Source organism: Phoca vitulina, unplaced genomic scaffold, assembly GCF_004348235.1.
Source record: "Phoca vitulina isolate PV1807 unplaced genomic scaffold, GSC_HSeal_1.0 scaffold1, whole genome shotgun sequence".
Taxonomy (NCBI): Eukaryota; Metazoa; Chordata; class Mammalia; order Carnivora; family Phocidae; genus Phoca; species Phoca vitulina.
In genome coordinates, this window is record NW_022589704.1 from 60588709 (window position 1) to 60610445 (window position 21737).

Here is a 21737-nt window from a genome sequence, read left to right on the forward strand (position 1 = left end):
CAAAAGAATCTGCTTAAATAGCATTCCCAGGTCTACTTCTTTCAACTGTCTCCTAGCAGCTCAGTCTTTCCTGCAACTTTGTAAGTCTCTTTAGGGAATGAATGCTTAGGTTAATTATTACCTGTTGACCCTTTGAAAATAAAAGGTGCTGGTAGGACCAGTTAGTAGCACAGTTAGAACAATATTGACTTACTGTACCTGCTTTCCTTGCCTGATGGGTTTTTTTCCCCCTTGATATTGTGGAGAGATGGAAATTCATGAGTTGCTCCAAATTATTCCCTCAGAATGTGGACGAGGTTGGTGGAGTTCTGCATGGGTCCTAAGTGTTAGAGCAAAACCAATCTTGTCATCCCAGGTAATTTATTTCTCCTTGCCCCTGCTCTGGATCATGGGACAACGTAAATCATGTCATTAAAGCAAAATGTGTACAGTGATGTTAGGGGCGATTGTTGACAGTCTCTGTGTAAAGATCACAATGTGCTTTCAGGGACTTACAAAGGGCTTGAGAACACATTATTCCTCATTCCCCCTGGAAATTACCCCAAGGGGATAGCTGTTTCATGTGAAGACAAATTCTTTCCCCCCCTGACACTTAAATAACATGTAGGTGAGATAGTCATTCTTAGTCAAATTGCATTCTAGCTGTGGACCTGTGAAATCAAACTGTCATATGCTTCCAAAATATAATCAAGGATCAGCAAACTTTTTCTGTAAAAGACTAGATAGCAAATACTTTAGGCTTTGCAGCCCCTACATCTCCATGGCAATTACTTAACTCTGTCATTGTATATAGTGAGAGCAGCAATTAACAATATGAGGAATTCTTAATCTCAGGAAACAAACTGAAGGTTGCTGGAGTGGTGGGGGGTGGGAGGGATGGGTGGCTGGGTGATAGACATTGGGGAGGGTATGTGCTGTGGTGAACGCTGTGAATTGTGTAAGACTGATGAATCACAGACCTGTACCTCTGAAACAAATAATACATTATATGTTAAAAAAAAAAAAAAAAGAAGAAGAAGATAGCAAGAAGGGAAAAATGAAGGGGGGAAATCAGAGGGGAAGATGAACCATGAGAGACTATGGACTCTGAGAAACAAACTGAGGGTTCTAGAGGGGAGGAGGTGGGAGGATGGGTTAGCCTGGTGATGGGTATTAAAGAGGGCACGTTCTGCATGGAGCACTGGGTGTTATACGCAAACAATGAATCATGGGACACTACATCAAAAACTAATGAGGTAATGTATGGTGATTAACATAACATAATAATAAAAAAAAAACAATAAGTAATTGAGGGGCGCCTGGGTGGCTCAGTGGTTAAGCGTCTGCCTTTGGCTTGGGTCACCCTGGGATCAAGCCCCGCATCAGGCTCCCTGCTCCATGAGCCTGCTTCTCCCTCTTCCTCTGCTGCCCCCCTCCCCCGGCTATGTGCACTCTCTCTCTCTCTCTGTCAAATAAATAAAGTCTTTTAAAAAAACAATAAGTAATTGAGTGGGTGTGGCTGTGTTCTAATAAAACTTTATTTACAAAAACAGGATGCGCTGGACTTGGCCCATAGGCCATGGTTTGCTGACCCCTGAACTAAACAAATCAATTTGCCTAGTTAAAAAAAAAAGTCTTAGTGTTTTTATTGGGATCTTGTTAAACTTATTATTTAGAGAGAACTGACGACTTTATGATGTTGTCTTTCAATCTTAGAATAAGAAATGATTCTCCATTTGTTTAATGCTTATGTGGTATCTGTCCTCAGTAGTTAATTTTTCTTCTATTTATTCAAGTATATATTCAGATTCAATATTTTAGTTCTCATTATTAGGGATACTAAATGTATGTTTAGGTATTCCTTGGCTATTTTCTTTCTCTAGAATTTTCTCTCTAATCCTCTTTATCTCTGTTCATCTGTTTCATTTCTCTTGCTTTTCTTAATCTTGTCCTCCTCGTCTCTTACTGTGTTTTTAACAAAGTCTGTTCTCCATTGTGTTGCCTTCAATGTGGGCTGCAATAGAATGCTTTCAGTGGCAAGTAACATAAACCAACTAAAAGTGGCTTATAAATTGAGGCAATTTTATTATTTCACATAACAAGAAGTTTGGAAACAGTGAAATTCCAGAATTGGCTAACTCATGGTCTCAATGATGTCCGGATACAGGGTGGGTGAGCTTCTCTCTGCTTCTCTCAGCTTTCCACACATGAAAACCAGATGACTATAGCAGCTCCACACATTACATTGTCATGTGACAGTGTATGAGAAGAGAATACATTTTTGGCTTTGTATCTTTTTTAAGACCAAAGCACACTTCCTTAGAAGCCATCCAGAACACTTATGCTTTATCCACCAAGGTTGTATCATATGTTCATGCCTAAATCAGACTCTGACAAAGTGAATAGAATTACCAGGCTTGACCTCCCTAGTCCCAAGGTCAAGGCCCATGAGGCACTTACTATATAGCTTTAGTAATCAAGTCATGCTGATATTGGCTACAGTATAGACACACAGATCCATGGTATAGACACGTATAAGATTAATTGATTTTTGGCAAAAGTACTCAGGCAATTCAATGGAGAAAGGACAGTCTTTTCACCAAATGGTACTGGAACAACTAGACACCCATATTAAAAAGAAAAAAAAGAAAAGAAAAAAATCTCAACGCATACCTCATATCATATACAAAAATTAACTCGAATATATACTCAAGTATATAGATAATATACCTAAATGCAAAACTTAAAATATTTAAGCTTCTAGAAGAAAACATAGGAAAAGATTTTATATAGGACACAAAACATATAAACCATAAAAAATTGGCACATGACATTTCATGAAAGTTAAAAATTTTAACTCTGCAAAAGACGATTATTAAGAAAAAGGAAAGATAGCCATGTACTAGAAGAAAATATTTGCAAAACACATATCTAATAAATATATATACAATAGATAAAGGACTCTCATAGCTCAATAATAAGAAAACAACTCAATTTTTAAATTTTTTTTAGTGTGGGGGTGATGGGCAGAGGGAGAGGGAGAGAGAGAAAATCCTAAGCAGGCTCCACGCCTCGTGTGGAGGGTGATGCAGGGCTCCATCTCCCAACCCCGAGATCATGACCTGAGCTGAAATCAAGAGCTGGACGCTTAACCAACTGAGTCACTCAGGCACCCCAAAACAACTCAATTTTTTAAGTGGACAAAAATGATTCAACAGACATTTTACACACAAAAAGATGTATGGATGACACATAAGGACATGAGAAGATGTTTAACATCATAAGCTTCAGGACGTGAAAACTAAAATCACAGTGAGATACTACTATACACTTATCAGAGTAGCCGAAATAAAAAGAACTGACACTATGAGGCACGAGCAAGAATGCAAAGTAACTTGAATGCTGAAACATTGCTGGTGGAAACACAAAGTAGTCCAGCTACCTTGGAGAACCGTTTGGCAGTTTCTTATGAAGTTAAACAAACGCCATACGATCCAGTGATCTCACTCCTATAAATTTACAGCAGATAAATGCCTACAGAAAATGAACATACAAAAACATACAGACAAGTGTTTACAAGAGCTTAATTTATAATACCAGTCTCAGTATTATATGTCCATCAACTGATGAATGAACTGTGGCGCATCCAAACAATGGAATATTACTCAGAAATAAAAAGGAACTATGGCTATGACATAGATGGATCTCAAAAGCATTATGTTAAGAGAAAGAAGCCAGACAGCAAAGGCTACATGCTGTAGATTTTATTTATTTATTTATTTATTTGTTTATTTATTTATTTATTTAGGTCATTCTGGATAAAGCAAAATTATAGGGACAGAAAACACAGCAGTCTTTGCGGGGGCATGGGAGTGAGGGGACGGAATTGATTATAATTCCTGATTAAAGTGTCAGCTTGGCTACAGGCATATACATTTCCATCTCATATGAATCTAACTGCACAGGAATATATATCAGTTGGACTTTTTGACTGAGACTTACTGTTTTATTAGAAAATTAAAATTCTTCCATGAAACACATAATTTTAAAAGAATAAAAAGTATTGAGAGGCCAATAGACGTTTTGGTGAAAAGATAGAAAGTAGATAGGAAAAGAATCATAAAGGAATTGACTGTAGTTTGATTCAAAACAAGCGAAATGTATTGCTATATATAATTTCAGATGGGTTTCCATAAGAGGTTGACTTATGCCTCTATGACTTCCCAAATCAGGATTAGTTGGGGTGGGGGGGGGGAACTTGGGAGACGTGAATTTTTCTGTATAATGAGATGAAGGATTAGAATGTTGGGGAAGGGTGGGGAGCAGGAAGAGAAAAGAGAGCAACACTAGCATGGGGGCATGTACATGGGTGGAGCAGAAAGAATTGAGAGCCCTCAGGGCAGAGCACCCTATAAAGGGTCTCCCTCTGACTACAAGTGCCACCTTGTGCAACCAATCAAGTAGGCTTTGAGGGCTAGCATTGTCCAAGCAGGGACAGGAGGGTCCACACCCCCAGGGAGTTTGTGTCCCCAGCCAATACCTTCCATCATGAGCCAAGGATGTCATGATGCTTAGGACACTCCCACCATTGCCCTAGACCCTGTCTTTGGGGATGTGTCTCTGTTAGTCAGCCAGAAGTGCTTCCCCAGCCCTATTTTGGAGGAAAATTTCTTTCAATAAGAAAGTTCGGTTCAGTTAGAGAAAAATCGATGAGTTCTCACGCTAGTATATTCTTTGAAGAGGATGCTCTTCCTTTTATAACCAAGGACATGTATTCTTTCCAAATATACCTGATTCTTCTAATGGAAGAGTGTGGTCTTCCATCTGTGCTGTGTTTGAGTATACAGTTAGTATATTCTAGGAGTTTGGGCTTAGAGAAAGGAATGGGTTAGCTTAAGCTATGAATTCCTTCTTTGCCTTCTAAAAGGTGACAAGGGGTATGGAGGAAGATTGACAGTGGTATTGCACACCCATCCCCATCCTGGGGCCTTCATTTGCACCTGCTCAGATGTCTTATTTGAAAAATACTTTGTGTTGGGGCACCTGGGTGGCTCAGTCAGTTAAGTGTCCAACTCTTGATTTCGGCTCAGGTCATGATCTCAGGGTTGTGAGATCCAGCCCTGTGTCAGGCTCTGTGCTGGGCATGGAGCCTGCTTAAGATTCTCTCTCTCCCAGGGCACCTGGGTGGCTCAGTCGGTTAAGCGACTGCCTTCAGCTCAGGTCATGATCTCAGGGTCCTGGGATCGAGTCCCGCATTGGGCTCCTTGCTCAGCGGGAAGCCTGCTTCTCCCTCTCCCACTCCCCCTGCTTGTGCTCTCTCTCTCTGTGTCAAATAAATAAATAAAAATCTTTAAAAAAAAAAAAAAAGACTCTCTCTCCCTCTGCCCCTCCCCCCCAGTTGGCACACACCCTATCTCCAAAAAAAAAAATTATAAAAAATACTGTTTTCATAATACATTTACAAAAATATACAAAAGCAAAGCAAGACCAAAACAAAACTACTATAAAAGCATTCGAGGGCTTCTCAAAATGAGAAAAAAACAATAAAGAGTCTACCCTAGTCCCTGGCTCTTTGACAGGTATGGATGGGAACATTTTCCTAAAGCCAGTGGTGCTTGCCTTTTAAGAAGAGTTGCTAGTGTTCAGTGGAGTCAGAGCAGGTAGATATTGGGCGAAGGGTGTATCTGAGAGAGGACTTCAACTACCTCCATTGTTTCCTCAGTCTGTACTTTCTACGTGATTAAGTTCTTCTTTCCAGCTCTTAACTCAGCCTAGCGACCCGGTGGGCAAAGCATCCCAGGTGGGACTGAAACTACCCCCTCAAGCAATAACGCCTGACCTGATATCAGCAAGACCCCATGTGATTGACCCCAAGACAATGATCAACTGACCTTTACTGCCCACCTGCACTACCCTCTGACCTTTGTCCCACGTTTTCCTTATATAAACCTAGAAGTTTTTTCAGCACTTTGGAGACAGTCTTTGAGACATTAGTCTGCTGTCTTCCCGATGTTGGCCTTACTGAGATAAATTCCTTTCTTGTTTCACCACCGCTCATCTGTCTTTGGATTTTGTCAGGGGCAAGTGGTCAAACCCCATCTGTTTGGGACCCCTAAAGCCCGGTGCTCTTGCACCCCTGCACCCCAGTTACATATATATGGAGGTACTGATGTGGTGGACCCTGGGTTAGCCAGAGCAGGGTCACAGAATAGGGTAAGAGCTGCTGAAGGACCTACTGTGTCTTTGCTGTGAATCTGTCTGGGAACTGAACTTTGAATTCCAGAATGAGGTCTCCCCACCAGGTGTGTATCTTGAGGAGGGGAAGCCCCTCCCCAAGGAGGCTCTTCCTGGTACATGGCTTGATGCCATGACTGTAGAGCAAAGGGACTGCTCGACCACTTATGGTGGAAATATTCATGGTGCAGCCACACAGCATCCGGGTGAAAGTGAGGGAAAAGCTGGGGATAGAGTGAGGGGTACAGGAAGAAAAATAATAAATGCAAGAAAGGAAAGAATGATCTAGCTGGTGGGAAAGAATGGAAATGCTCCCATCATCTCTAATCGCGAACACCCCCTTACACACACACATACACACAGCTTGACTCAGCCCTTCCCTCCTGGAGACTGATCAGGAAGCTGCAGTCTCAGTAGAAGTGCTTAGGGCTTCTCTTTGATCATAAAGAGAATGTTTGATCATAAAGGAATGTTGTCAGGCCATCAGCTTCTTTGGGGAGGGTACCTTTAGTGCCTTCCTTCCAACTATGACACTAAAGGAGAGGAGAATTTGCTGAATTTGGTCACTGCTCTTTTGTTAGGACCAACCATCCCACATGTAAACCCATAAATGTCAAAGTCTGGTGATGATGGAGATGACTCACATGCACCATCTTTGCTCTTTCTGTCCCCTGCAGAGAAGAGCTCCCTTTACTGATTCTTTCTTCAGTGAACACTGCTCATCTTTCAAACTGAGCTCAAGCATCACTACAGAAAGGTTTCCTTAACCATTTGATTAAAAATTAAAAATTCTGTTTTAGATGATAAAAGGGACTGATCTTAAAATAATACAAAGATATATAATTAAAACAATAAAAAGTCCACTAACTCTTACTCTCTACTCTGAGATAATCAATGTTGAGTTTGGTATGTATAGTTCCATTCTTTCCCTCAACAAATATAAACTGATACACACCTAGGTACAAACACGTTGCCTGTTCTTCCCCTCCCCACCACAAGGTCACATACCCAGGTCTTTGCAATTTGCTTTCCCTTCTCCTTTTGTTTAATAATATATCACGGACAGGGGTGCCTGGGTGGCTCAGTTGTTTGAGCGTCTGACTCTTGGTTTCTGCTTAGGTCATGATCTCAGGGTCCTCGGGGTCCTGAGATTGAGCCCTGTATTAGGCTGCGCACTCAGTTGGGAGTTTGCTTGAGGATTCTCTCCCTCCTTCTCTGCCCCTCCCCCTCATGTGCGTGCACGTGCGTGTGCTCTCTCTCAAATAAATAAATCTTATATATATTTCTATTTTAATAGCAATATCATAATTCACAATTTGATACTTGTTACAATGCCCAATTTTATTTTAAATGTGCTGTATTATCTAAGGCTTCCAAAACAAGATGATTGCTAGTGGTATCTTACTCCTGCTTTACATGGAAATGTAGTAAATAATTTATTTAATATGATGTTTGTTTTTAGTTTTTGCTAACTAATCTTTATTACGTTGAGATGGAATCCTGCTAATCTTATTTCAACTTTTTATTAGGAGAAGCTGCAGAATTTTTTCAAATGAGTCTTTGACATATTTCCATTTAATCCATGATTTTTCTCACTTATTAGGTTTTTTAAAACGTTGAAGCTGTTTGCATTCTTTTCGTCATGGTATCATTTCTTCACTATACGGCTGAATTTCATTTACAATACAGTATTTTAGTTATTTAGAAATTTTAGATCTATATAACTGAAATTGCTCTGTAGTTTTTCTATTTATCAAGCTCTGTGTCTCTATAGCACCATAATCATAACCCTATCATAGTACTTACGACCTTGATGAAAATCGTGTATCTAATTGTCTATGCATCAGCAACCGAGAGCAGGGGACGAGGTCATGTTCAATTTTCTGCTTTGTGTCAAGCACAATGCCTAGGACAAGGTAGAAGCTCAATGCATCTGTGCTGAATGAAGGAATGAAAAGTTTTTAGAAATGTTTCCCTTTAATCTAACTTTACCTGCTATTTATAATTTGCCATATATTATCTTTATATCTCTTTTATTCTAATGCCAGTAATGTCCACGTTTCTATCTTCACTAGTTCCCTTATGGAAATACCATTGCTGAATACAACATTGCAGTTAAAATGAATAAACTACAGCCACATGTGTCAACATGGACAGATCTCAAAAGGACAAGGTTAAGCGAGAGAGCAAGGATACATACAGCATGACACTGTCTATACGGTTTTAAACATGCAAACAAGACCGTGCCCTCGTGCGGGTTATGTGCTGTGGGCGCTCAGCCCCACTCCAGCCTTTCTGCGCACTCTCCGTGTTGCAAGGACTTGGCAACCTGTGAACGCCATGTCACAGGCTCTGGTCGGACGTCACAGGAGATGAGGAAACGGAAGAAAGGGAGAAGCCATTTCCCTCTCTGTTCCGGTTGTGCTTCCAGCAACGGCAGCAGCAGCAGCAAGAGGAAGGGGTGACTGGAAATGAGCATTTCCGTATTATCTGTGGCTATTTTAGCAGCCGCAGGGCCAGTGTGCTAGCAACCCAGCAAGAAGGAAGCCAAGGGAATAGCTCCTCTGGTCCCATTCTCCTCTTCCCCTCAACCCCTTGCCAGTAGCTCCTACGGGCCAAAACCAGCCAGGCGTCAGAAGTCGAGAGAGTACAATGAGGCAGTCTGTACGGCTCGGTTTCCTGGGCCCAAAGAAGGATAGAGAATTGATCTGGGAGGCAAATGGATGAAACTAAACATTAGCCCATTTGCTTCTCCAGCCCCTTCTCTACTTCTGTAATTCTCAGTATTAAATCTCCCTTTGTGTGTAATACATAGAGTGATTCCCATTTTCCTGATTGGACAGTAACTGATTCAGCCTAGTTTATGGATACCAACATATGCAGCAAAGGAACAACAACTTGCAGAGGAATAATAAACTCCATATTCAAGATAATGGTTACTTCTCAATGGAAGAAAGCAGAATGGCCCTGGGGATAAGTACACAGGCAGCAGCCTCTGTGTCAGAAATATTTAATTTCTTAAGTTGGAAGCTGAAAATATGGATATTTTTAATGTTATTCTCTATGCTTGTTATATTATTCTCTATTTTGCATATGCCAGAACTATTTAGCTATCCTAAAGATAATAGTACATGCCTTAGAGACTATTGTGATGATTAAGTGGAATAATATATGTAAAAAGGGGGGTGCCTGGGTGGCTCAGTCAGTTAAGCATCTGCCTTCAGCTCAGGTCATGATCCGGGGTCCTGGGATCCAGCCCCGCGAGCCCCGTGGACTCTGCTCAGTGGGGACTCTGTTTTCTCCCTCTGCCTCTGTCCCTCCCCCTGCTCGTGCGTGCTCTCTTTCAAATAAATAAATAAAATTTAAAAAATATATATGTAAAAAGGTCCTAGCTCAGTGCTTAATATGTGACAAGCCCTTAGCAAATCATAGTTTCCTTTTCCTGAACTTTCAGGAAGAATAAGGCCTTGATTTTGATAAACTTTTAATTTCAACAATTATGCTATGTCTCAAGGAGGTGCTTTCTTTCTTGTTTTTTAAAGCCTTTCATGTTCCTTCTCTGATTATAAGAGTGGTGGTGGGTCAATGTAGAAAATTTGAAAAATACAGAAACATATAGGGATGAAAATAAAAGGTACACTGTAATTCTGCCCCCCATAAACTGCTGTAACTATATAAAAATATTAAAATTAGAATAACACTATATAGTTCTGGGACATGGTTCTTTAACTTCACAATATAAGATAAACATTTTTCAGTATCAAATATTCTATGGCGTCACTTCTGCTGGCTGTATATTATTCAAGCAGTTGGGATGTTTAGGTTTTTCTAATATTTCACTACTATAATTAATGGTGCAATGAACTTCCCTGTTGAGAAGTCTTTGCCCACGTTTCTTACTATTTCCTTGAACAAAACGGTTGTGGAAATTTTGGTCAGATGGTATGTGCATTTGATGACACCTTATGGCTATGGCTATTTTGCTTTCCAGAAAGACAAGAAAGATAAGAAAGATAAGAAAGACAAGAAAGACAGACAGACAGAAAGATTGTACCAATTTATACTGCCTGTAGCAATGCTAGAGAGCACTACTCTTCCACATCAGGAGGGTACTTTTTGTTTTTTTAAAGATTTTATTTATTTATTTGACAGAGAGAGACACAGCGAGAGAGGGAACACAAGCAGGGGGAGTGGGAGAGGGAGAAGCAGGCTTCCTGCAGAGCAGGGAGCCCGACGCGGGGCTCGATCCCAGGACCCTGGGATCATGACCTGAGCCGGAGGCAGACGCTTAACGACTGAGCCACTCAGGCGCCCCAGGAGGGTACTTTTTACAAGAGAAACTGGAACAGATATGGACTTAATAGTGGAATGTACAGCAACAGATTCTAACTGGTTTGATGTTTAAAGACTACCAGCGAAGTGCCATACCTTCACAGAGCAGAGCACTTCTGTGGGCCACTGAAATCGAATTGTAACAGGTTGCCATGCAGAGGGATTCCAGTCAAGCTTCTAAGTGTCAACTTCTATCTGGAATCAACTAAACATGGACACCAGTTGGACGTGATTTGGGCACCAACTGATCTGTGGGTTTTCTAAATCCAGACCCGATAGTGATACAGCTCGAATATAATGCAAAACAAGCTAAGCACTCTGCTCCTGGCCAGGGCCTGCGACTTCAATTTCTTATGTCTTGAATATTCAGCTCTAACCTTTCTCCTGCCTCTGGTCTGAAGGGTCTGAGACGCACTCTGAAGTGGTTAAAAAAAAAAAAAAAAAGGAAGATAGCAAAAAACATCGGCTAATAAGAGCTTCCACTCTTTGTTAATTAATTTCTGCAACTCTAACCCTCTGGCATCTGCCAGCCTCACTCTGTATTGGAGCCAACGAATTTCAAAAATAATTAAAATTAATGAACTGCTCTTTGTGATAGGACCCTGAAAACTTAACAGCGATAATTAGTAGGAAGTGGAAAGTGGGGAAAGTGTCACTTGCTGATAAACAGAATTTCCTCATCTTGTTGATACAAGAGTCCTGTCCATCTGTGAAAGTGATGCTCTATTGAGTCAAAGATGACCTACGACTGGGTTTATAAACTGAAAGTAAATGAGGGACAAGTACCGATCTTGAAAATGATCTCCCTAGGCTAAAATCAAACCCCTCTCCCAAAGTTCCACAGTCATTGTATCAAAATGTTGGTAAGAACTCATGACAAAGTGTCCAGCAACCTTAGAGAGTCAGGCATCTGGCCGAAACAGGGCATCGAACTTTACAGCCCTGAGTAACAAAAACAAACATGGGAATTAATGGGTGCTGAGAAGTCAAACACATAAATTGATGGTAGCTCTCTGATTTCAGTTTGGGAAGGATTTTTCAGTGTGAATTTCTTTCTTGAAAGTGAGTACAAATAAAGAGTCTGGAAATGGTGGAAATGGCTTAGTGGCTGGAAGGAAGTGACCGATCTGAGCAGGGGGATCTCACCTAAATGTGGGGTTTCCCCACAGGATTCTGCATATGCCTGCATTCTATTGTAAGATGGTTGTATTTATGTATTTATTTCTAAAGATTTTATTTTTAAGTAATCTTCACACCCAACTTTTGGCTTGAACTCACAACTCTGAGATCAAGAGTTGCGTGCTTCACTGACTGAGCCAGGCAGGTGCCCCAATAAGATGACTTTAGATGGTAAGTGGTCAAACATGTTTTTTTCAGCTTAATAGTTAGGGATTAATTATAATTCATATTTAAACCACTCAACTAGCACAGTAAAACCTTCGTTTCACAAGACTATACTTTCTCTTTCAAAAGAAATGTATTTAAGTTTAAAAAATGAGAGGAGTTTAAAAATTAAATATGAATGTAGGTAGAATTTGGTTCTGCCAAAAATTGAAAACTTGGAATGTTGTGGAAAATTTCAAGGTAGCTATTTTATAATCTTCCTTCTTGAGGTTTAGGAGGTACATTTCATCAAATCTAAGAAAATTTTAATTATAAAATGAAGCATTATTTTATGTACCACGAAGAAACAAAATGCTGCCAACTGAACTATGGCCCATGCTTTCTTAGCACTTAGAATTTTATTTTATGTTTAATGAAAGTGCTCTTTTAGACTTACCAGTCATAATTTTTTTTTTTTTTTTTTTTAATATGGAACGCTTCACAAATTTGCCGGTCATCCTTGCTCTGGGGCCATGCTAATCTTCTCCGTATCATTCCAATTTTAGTACAAAGTGAGCACAGTCATCATTTTTTTTTTTAATCACATATTACAGTGCTCTGTTTCTGTGCCTTCCTGCACGTATAATAAGTTTGCATCTCAATTCATAGCACAGTGGAATCATTTTGAAGATATTTTAACAACAATAAAGCTCAAGTCCTGTGGTAGTGACATTGCGCATAACTCAAATGAAGTGGCAGCCAAGCACCTATGACCACGTTTTCGCATGTAGAGGCAAGGGCGCCCACAATACTTTTTTGCTGCCTCTGATTTCAGAAGAATAAAAAGGTGGGAAAAACTGTGCATCTTAGAATCAGTAACATACAATAACACCACCTTCAAGGGTCTTCTTAAATGTCACCAGGGATTGTTTCCTTTCTTGTGTCCTGGGCTTCTTCCAGGAGCAGAGATCACCAACAAAGGTGAGGTCATTTCGAAAGCCTTAGAGGAAAGAAGGCGTTGGATATCAGAATGCTGTGAGATTTCACACTATCCTGTGCCGTACGGGGTCCTAACTCAGTCACTAGCCAGGCCGGTGCAACGAGGCGACTTCTTCACGCAGCAAATCATCACACAATTGTGATCTATGTGCAACAGTCCCAATCAAGTCAAGAGTAGAGTTTATGTAGGATTGCCCCCCGTGGCTTCATTACCCATCATGCCTTGCACAAACCAGGTTATAGATGAAAGACAGTTGACAGGACAGCGAATTGTAGATAATTTACAATCTCATTCCTCAGTGAAATAATACTGATCTCTCAGTAGTGATATCTGCTAATAAATGCTGCTTATGAATGGCATTATGAGGACTTGCTATCAGCCAAGCACTGTTCTAACTGCTTTATTCTCTTAATTAATTTACTACTTAACAAGCCCCAAAGTAGATACTGTTATTATCCTGACCTTACATATGAGGATGCTGAGGCATGGCGTCGTCACTTAACTTGCCCAGGATCACACAGTTGTGAAATGTCAGAGCCAGATTTGAACTCAGGCAATTTGGCTTAGCATTCATGCACTTAACATTATTGTCTCTACCATATAATACTGAAAAGTTGTCCTAAAAGAATAAAAATAAATATGATTATCTAAATCTGCAGATATGTAGTAAATGTATAAATAAACCATGCTCTCTGGATTTTCAATAAACATTTGTTTATTGGTTGTTCAAAGAATGAGGCAGAAAGAAGTACTCCACGGTATGTTAAAATTAACAGTAGCAAAACCCACACAATCAGCAAATGCTCTGAAGAGGGGGAGGGAGGACTGATCTTAAGACAGTGACCGTGAAGTTGAGGCAAAATGTCAAACCAAAGCAAGAAGTTTCAGGCTCTCCAAAGAGCCCCTACAGAGGATACATTAACTCAGCGTGTAAAAGTCCTCACGTGTGCCGGTCAAGGGTTAAATTCAGGCCTTATTTTGACCACACAACCCTGAGACAACATTTGGAATTAAGTGAGCTACAACAATGAATTACCTTGAACTGAAATCAAGTATCACGAAGTCTCGTCATTGTCTGGTCTGGATCCCGGCAGGCTGTGGTGAGTATTGTGTTAGGAAAGCTAATTAAACCAAGGAATTAAATTTTTTCTTTTTTAAAGAAATGGCCATTGGGTGTTAATCAGCTGTAAAGAAGAAAGCAGAAAGCCAAGGGGATCCATAAAAGAGCTTTGCCCTGTAAGCACAGTTGCTCACCTCTGACCTCCATAACTGGGAAAGAATTTGGCTCTGGCGATATTCTCTGTGAAGTTAGCAGCTTGAATCACTGCCACCAGCAAATGAGTTTTCTCTCCTCAGAATGAACTCTCCTGAACCGCTGAAACAAAGGTCTATGTTCCTGAATGGCTATTGTTTGGAAAATTGCTAGAGATACTGCAAAATCTGCTCCTTTCCCCAACCCCCTTGCCTGGAAGCTGCGAGTTGTGGTATTTAGCCCCAGGTCCTATGGAACAAAACTCACAGAAAGGAAAAACTGGCTGGGCAAGTAGGTGATATGCCCAAGGTGAAAAGTGAAGACAGGCATAATGTTGAGCAAGTAATAAAGGAGGAGGGACTTATTTATTGTGCTACCTCTTACCTTTGAGATAATCCACATGACCGAATTACTGATTTTTGATGGCACCAGAAAGTGGTATTTGGGGACAGGCAAGGTCGAGCAGCTGGATTCTACGGAGTCTGAAGTCTTCTCTGAGTCAGCTGTAGTGAATGACTGACCAGCTGCCACAGGGTCATCATATTCAGAAATTTCCACTTCTCTCGTGTCAATGGTCTGGAGATTTTCACATAAAAATGCTTTAATACACATTACTGTAAAAACTGATAGATGTTCCACTACCATTTCTGGTCCTACTACTTCTATCACTACTCAAAACAATCTCTTGATAGCTTGCCTTTTGTGAAAACACATTCCCGTGAGGTAAGTTGGCTGGCCATAGCGTTACATCACTCTCTCCAGCGCCAAGGAAACCATTTAAGGCATTGTTGCAAATCCCCTTGTCAACCCCAGGTCCTGTTTAGTCACGTGGTTCCATAAAGACAACATATCACTTGGAGAGTATTCTAACTCATCCATTCGGATCCTACCCCGTTCAGTGTTCTGACTATACGTGCTAACTATTTGAAATGAAATACCCCCTAGTCTGCTGAATGCTGAAAAATGGAGTCCCTTTGAAGAAACAAAAACCAAATCACGATAGAAATAACAATATTATTGTAGTATATTTATTTATTTTGGCAAGCGCAGTTCCTGGCTCATAGTAAATACTCAATAAATATTTATCAAATAACTGAAGCATAAATATGTGGTGGATATTGAATGCAGCTGGACATTTTGTATACCTCCCCCACCTCATGCTATCACTCACTGTCTTCCGGTCACTTTTTCTACGTCTTGGCTCCTGGACTGTTCTAGATCTCCCCATATCCTGACCCTACTGTGACAGCCAAGGTGCAAGTAGTCACCCAAGGGCTGCTTCAGTTCCCTCCACATTCTTAGGGGCACATGATCTAGATCTCCCTCCTCTCCGCGTCTGCAGCATGTTACCTAGGGGCTGGGGGTGCGGGGTGGGCATGTGGGAGCACGTGGGCTTGTCCGCCAGCTCCCGGGACTCCTAGAGGCCTTCCTAGGGGACCCCTCTCTCTTTGCCCCTTCACCTGTCATGTGTCACCCATCCATTACATTCAGGTGGCAGCAGTTACGCCTGTACAAGAGAGCCCAGAGACAGTCCCAACAGAGAAAATGGACACGGGACATAGACAGTTTTCTAGGGAAAATACACGAAGCTCCAAGAAAAAGAAACAAAAAGAACAAATCCCACTTGTTGCCAAAGAATACAAAATGAAAAGGATTAGGGTATACCTAGCAGAACGACAAAAAGTAAAAGGAATTGGAGAGAGGATGGGGAAAGGCACACTTACTGTTTGGGGAAAGTAAATCCATACAACTTACTGGAGGACAATTCGGAATACGTATAAAATCCTTAAAAGAAGGATAGTGTCAAATTCAGGAATTTCACTTCTAGGAATTTTCCGAAGGAAAAAGAAATTAGGTAAGATGTATAGTTGACCCTTGAATAACACAGGGTTGAAATGCGTGGATCCACTTACATGTGTATTTTTTTTTTTTTTTTATAAATACAGTACAGTGCTGTAAATGTACTTTCTCTTCCTAATGGTTTTCCTAATAACATTTTCTTTCCTCTAGCTTACTTTATTATAAGAATACAGTGTCTAATACGTATAATATAAATGTGTTAACTGACTGTTTACATTATCAATAAGGTTTCCAGTCAACAGGAGACTATTAGTAATTAAGTTTTTGGGGAACCAGAAACTATATATGTGGATTTTTGACTGAGCAAGGAGTTGGTGCCCCTAACTCCTGCATTGGTCAGAATCAGCTGTATATACGGGGACGTTCAATATAGCAATATTTATAATAGCAGAAGCAGGAGTTTGGTAAAATAAATTGTACTCCATTCTCAGAATTCTGTGTGATCATTAACATGATGTGTGTGTTTGTGTGTATGTGTGTGTATATATATATAGACAGATACAGCTATATAGATATAGATATTTGACACAGGAATTTTTGAATATTGTGTTCAGTGAAAAAGCAGACCACAGGACAGGTGACTGGATGTGATATTTTTGCAAAAAGATTTCTCGCATGCTTATGCTTGAAGTCTGTAGGGATATATACAAAACAGTAACAGTGGTAAGAATACGGACGATCTACATTTTAATCTTTCTTCCAATATACATTTGTGCTTTTTGGCAAAGTAAGTGTGTTATTTCAGCAATAAAAAATAATTGCTCATGTGCAGTAAGAAAACAAAGAGAGGTTTTCATTTTTCTATTCCCAATAAGAAAACCCACAAAAATTATAACATTTTAAGTTGAAAGTGTTCTTAAAGACTAATTTAACCCTTTATTTTACAAATAAGTGGACTGAAGCCCTGGGAGATTAACTAAGTTGCCCGAAGATGTCACCCCAGGCCACTTCAGAGTGAGGCACAGAGTCACAATCTGAACCCAGAACGGCAGTTCATTGCACTTTCTCAAGCAACACGGTCCTTCTGAAGGGGGCTCCAGCACAGAAGTGTTACCAGGAGGGCTGAATGGCAGCCCGGTCTGTGGGCACAGCCAGTCGCTGGCTCTCAGTAGGTCTTGAAAATGGCCCAGAGCATGGCCGGCTGAACAGCTGAAAGAAAACTTTCAGAGCATGAAAAATGTTCCACCAGTCTGCCTGACAAGCTGTATTTTCCCATTTGGTAGGTGAAATCCTCTACAGAAAATGCTACACTATAAAGAGCGCCTTTCTCTGAGGTGTGAGTGACATCTTTCATGAGGAAGGCTCTGAGGTGATCAATTGGATGCCAGGAATAATTAAGCAAGCCCCACAGCCAGGAGAGGACTAATGCAGAGCCTCCATTCAGTGTAGGTTGTACCAGATGAATAGATCAGCTGAGATCAATTAAAAAAAGTAATTAGAGATTCTTACTCATGTGTGCTGCCCTTGCCACAAGGTTAGTTCTTGAGGTGACATTGAGAGGCCTCGCTTCTTCAGTTTTGGGATCTGGGTAACACTCTGGATTGATTCCTGCATCTTTACATCTATCTAGGAGGCAGTTAGCCCTCGTGCAATGGAGCTCTTCAACAGTGCTCGCTCCCTTGGTCCCTTCACCCAGCCTCCTTTAGACTTGGATCAAAATCCAGTCAGATTTAAAATCATTTTCTTCTGGTCAGGCCAAGGGCCATATTAGCATCTCTGAGCTGGTCAGCAGAGTATTTTCAGTTCGGTAACACCCTTAGCTGCTAAGTTGATCTGGTAGCTATATATTTTTCCTGAACTGGTCTTAGGTACCTTTTCCTTGAATCGATCTTTTCTCCTTGCTTTCCAGGGGGTCCTGGGCTAGGACGGCTCAAGAGCTTATCAAAATGTGAACCGTACTTCCATTGGCATGGATTGGGTTGGGCTGTGTATCACGGAAGAATGCCTAACATCTGGCTAACATGGAGAACAGTTTCTGGTCTGGAAGTAGACCCCCTAGGTGTGGTGTTATAGCAGCTTTCTGTGTCCTCAGAGACTCAGCCTGCTATTTTTTTTATTTGCTATATTGATCAGAGTGGCTTCTATTCCCAATGCCATCTCATGATACTGAGAGTTCCAGCCATTTCGACCCATTCCAGGCAGCAGAAAGGATGAAGAGCAGAAATTACATGAAAACAAGTTCCAGTGGAGCCTTGTTAGCCTGGGAGGCATTGTCTTCTTAAGGTGACTTTGATCCTACATACTCTGATCCAGAATGTATTTCTCTGGCATTTTAACTTTTAAGAGGCAGGCATTTCCCTCACTTCCCATTTCTGACACCTTACTGTAGTCCTAAACTATTATAACCAGGATTATCTTAGAGTAAATGATCTCCTTTTACCTCTCTCTAAGTTCCAGGGCAGGATTCCTCCAACTTGTCCTAATGCATCTCAAACAGCCCAGATCTGCCAGTGCAAAATACTCTATCCCTAAAGAAGTAGCCTGTTATTCCTCCTCTCTTCACTTTTAAGTCCTGATTTTACTGATCAAGTCTCTTAGAGACTTTTCCCCATACTTAACATTATAAAGAACTTCCTTATATTTAATCTAAGTGCTTCAAATATAACTCGAACCCATTTTATGTTTTACCTTCTTTGGAAATGGAGACCAATTAGCTCTATTAGACCTAAATCTAAGACTATACTTTCAGTGGTTTGTATTATATCTAAATCTTAGAAATAAGATAAGACTTTAGTTAACAGGTGAGATATGGTGGATTTATTTAGATTTCTATTTGGGGGGAGAGGATTGCAGGGAATTGTAGTATTTTTTTTTAAAGATTTTATTTATTTGAGAGAGAGCGCACAGAGGGAGAGTGAGAGGGAGAAGCAGACTTCCCGCTGAGCAGGGAGCCTGATGCTGGACTTGATCCCAGGACCCTGAGATCATGACCTGAGCCAAAGACAGACACTTAACCAACTGAGCCACCCAGGTGCCCCAGGAATTGTAGCATTTTTAAAATACTATTTAACAAGCTAGAAAATACGTTGGAAATATAGTGTCTATAAGCACTGTACTTCCATGGCTCAAAAACTCATGCAAACATTTGAAGATATCAAGGTCCAATCTTGTGGCTATGACTTGTAGAAAGGACTAGACTGCCTGCTTCAAGGTCATGCTAATATAACTCATCTAGGAATCAGTGACAGATATTCCATGCCTGGTCTTGTTTATCTGGGATAAGAATTTAGTATACCAGAAAATTTCTCAATACCTGAATTAACCCTTTGTAAATCTAAGATTTTAATTAAAAATAAAATTCTGAGGAACAAAAAGAACTTGAGAGGAACCATGCCATATTGAAAAAGAGTATGATCTATAGAGCCAAAGAGACTTGGATTCAAATCCTAGTTCTGTCACTTAATGGCTATATAGTTCTGAAGTCACTTAGTTTTTCTGAGCCTTGGTTTTTTCATCTGCCTAATGGTATCAATCATACCTGTCCTGCAGGTCGGGGGCAAAAGTTTGGGAGGTATATTGCACTAAGCTGGTAGACTGTAAATTGTTTACTCCATAAACGTTTCTAGATTTGAAAACTAGGGACATGGTAGGCTTCATGAGGATTGGACAGTGTCTTTTTTAGGGACAAGCTGGTCAAATCAAGATTTCAGTCATTGGGCACCTGGGTGGCTCAGTTGGTTGAGCTTCCGACTCTTGGTTTCAGCTCAGGTCATGATCTCATGGGTCATGAGATGGAGCCCTACATCGAGCCTCAGCACTGCACCAGTAGGGCTCAGGGCTCCGAGCTCAGCAGGGAGTCTACTTGAGATTCCCTCCTTCTGCCCCTCCCCCCACTGGCACAGGTACGCGTGTGTGCTCTTTCTTTCTCAACAACAAAAAAAAAGATTTCAAACTGTACTGAGGGGGAAAGAAAGAAAAGCCAAGATAAAACTGTAAAACAAATTCTGTGAAAGGCATCAGGAACTTCTATTTTTGTTTTGAATTTCTTTGTCAGGGCGAATTCCCTTCAGACAGGAAAAAGAAGAATGGGGCAAGTTCTGACATAAGGAAATGAGCTCAAATAGGGGAGAAGAGCTTACGGGCTCACCCAGCTCAGTGGTTCTCTGTCCCGGCTGCACCTGAGTATCATCTGAGGGGCTTGTAATTATTGATGCTTGAGCCTCAACCACAGAGCTTCTGATTCTGTGGGCACTGGGAATTAGATTTTAAAAAACCTCCACTCACTCTTCAATGGCTCTTAACTCTGCTGGCACACTAGAATCACCTGGGGTGCTTAAGGAAGCAATACCCTGCTGGTGCCCCCACCCCAGAGATGCTGATTCCATTGGCCTGTGAAGGGACCCAAACACTAGTAGTTTTAAGGTTGTGCGTCTAATGATTCAGGTGATTCTAATGTGCAGCCAGGGTTGAAATCCAGTGACCTAGATGTTCTAAATTAGCTTGAGTGACCTAACCTGATTAAGTTTCAGAGTACTGAAAACACTTGCAAATGAAATCGCTGAACCCCTTTGATCATCTTTAAGGAACTGTGAAGAGTGTGTTGGAAGAATATTTGGGGTGGCTTTGGAAAGACTCGAGATGGGAAAATATGATCCCAATTTTCAAAAAAGTCCAAAAAAAAAAAAAAAGGTACTCTAATCTGTAGTTCTAGCAACTTGGCATTTAGCCCAGGCAATATTTCTTTTTATTACAATATAGTTTATCAATAGCAATCAATACGAGCTTGCACAGGTTCAACAAGAGACACATAAACTAACTGTATTCCTTATTTCAACAAAAGTACCTGACTTCTGGATAAGGGGCATATAATGTATAAATTCACTAAAGGTACAGTAGTCCCCCTTATCCACAGGGCAATATTCCAAGGCCCCCAGGGGATGCCCAAAACTGTGGGTTATAGGCTATGTTTTTTTCCCATACATACACACCTATGATAAAAAGTAATTTATAAATTAGGTACTATAGAAGGTTAACATATCTAATAATAAAACAGAACAATTATAACAATACATTGTAATAAAAGTTATGTGCATGTGGTCCCTCTCCCTCTCAAAATATCTTCTTGTACTGTACTTACCCTTGTGATGTGAGCTGATAAAATGCCCATGTGATGAGATGAAGTGAAGTGAATGATGTAGGCATTGCGACACAGTCTTAGGTTGCTATTGACCTGACAATATGTCAGAAGGAGGGTCATCTGCTTCTGGACCGTAGTTGACTGCCAGTAACTGAAACTACAAAAAGCAAATCTTCAGGTAAGTGGGGACTACTATATGTGGCAAAATTGTGTGTGTGTGTGTGTGTGTGTGTGTGTGTATGTGTTAAGGAACCAAGATCCATGCTTCTCAAATTTTACTGTGCAGTGAATCCCCTGAGCATCTTGTTAAAATGCAGATTCTGATTCTGTAGGTCTAGAGTGGGGCCTGAGAATCTGCCTTTTACTGAGCTCCACAGTGTTGCACTAGCCCACATGCCACACTTTGAGTAGCAAGAGTGTAGACTGCATGACAGTAGTTAGGTAGATTAGTAAGCAACTGAATAGCTATATCAAAAGAAGATTGGGGCACCTGGGTGGCTCAGTTGGTTGAGCATCCAACTCTTGGTTTCAGTTCAGGTCATGGTCTCAGGGTTGTGGGATCGAGCCCTGGTATCGGGCTTCACACCCAGTGATAAATCCACTTGGGTTTCTCTCCCTCTGCTCCTCCCCCGACTTGTGCACTCTCAAGCTCTCTCTCTCTTAAATAAATAAATCTAAAT

The 21737-nt window shown here is 40.8% G+C and overlaps 1 non-coding gene across 1 annotated transcript; it reads right to left on the bottom strand.

Annotated features, from left to right (window-relative positions):
* Positions 1-12351: 12351 nt before the first annotated feature.
* On the bottom strand, positions 12352-12455 carry LOC116637989. Its single transcript, XR_004300580.1, has one exon. It is a non-coding gene; the product is annotated as a U6 spliceosomal RNA (small nuclear RNA).
* Positions 12456-21737: the final 9282 nt, after the last annotated feature.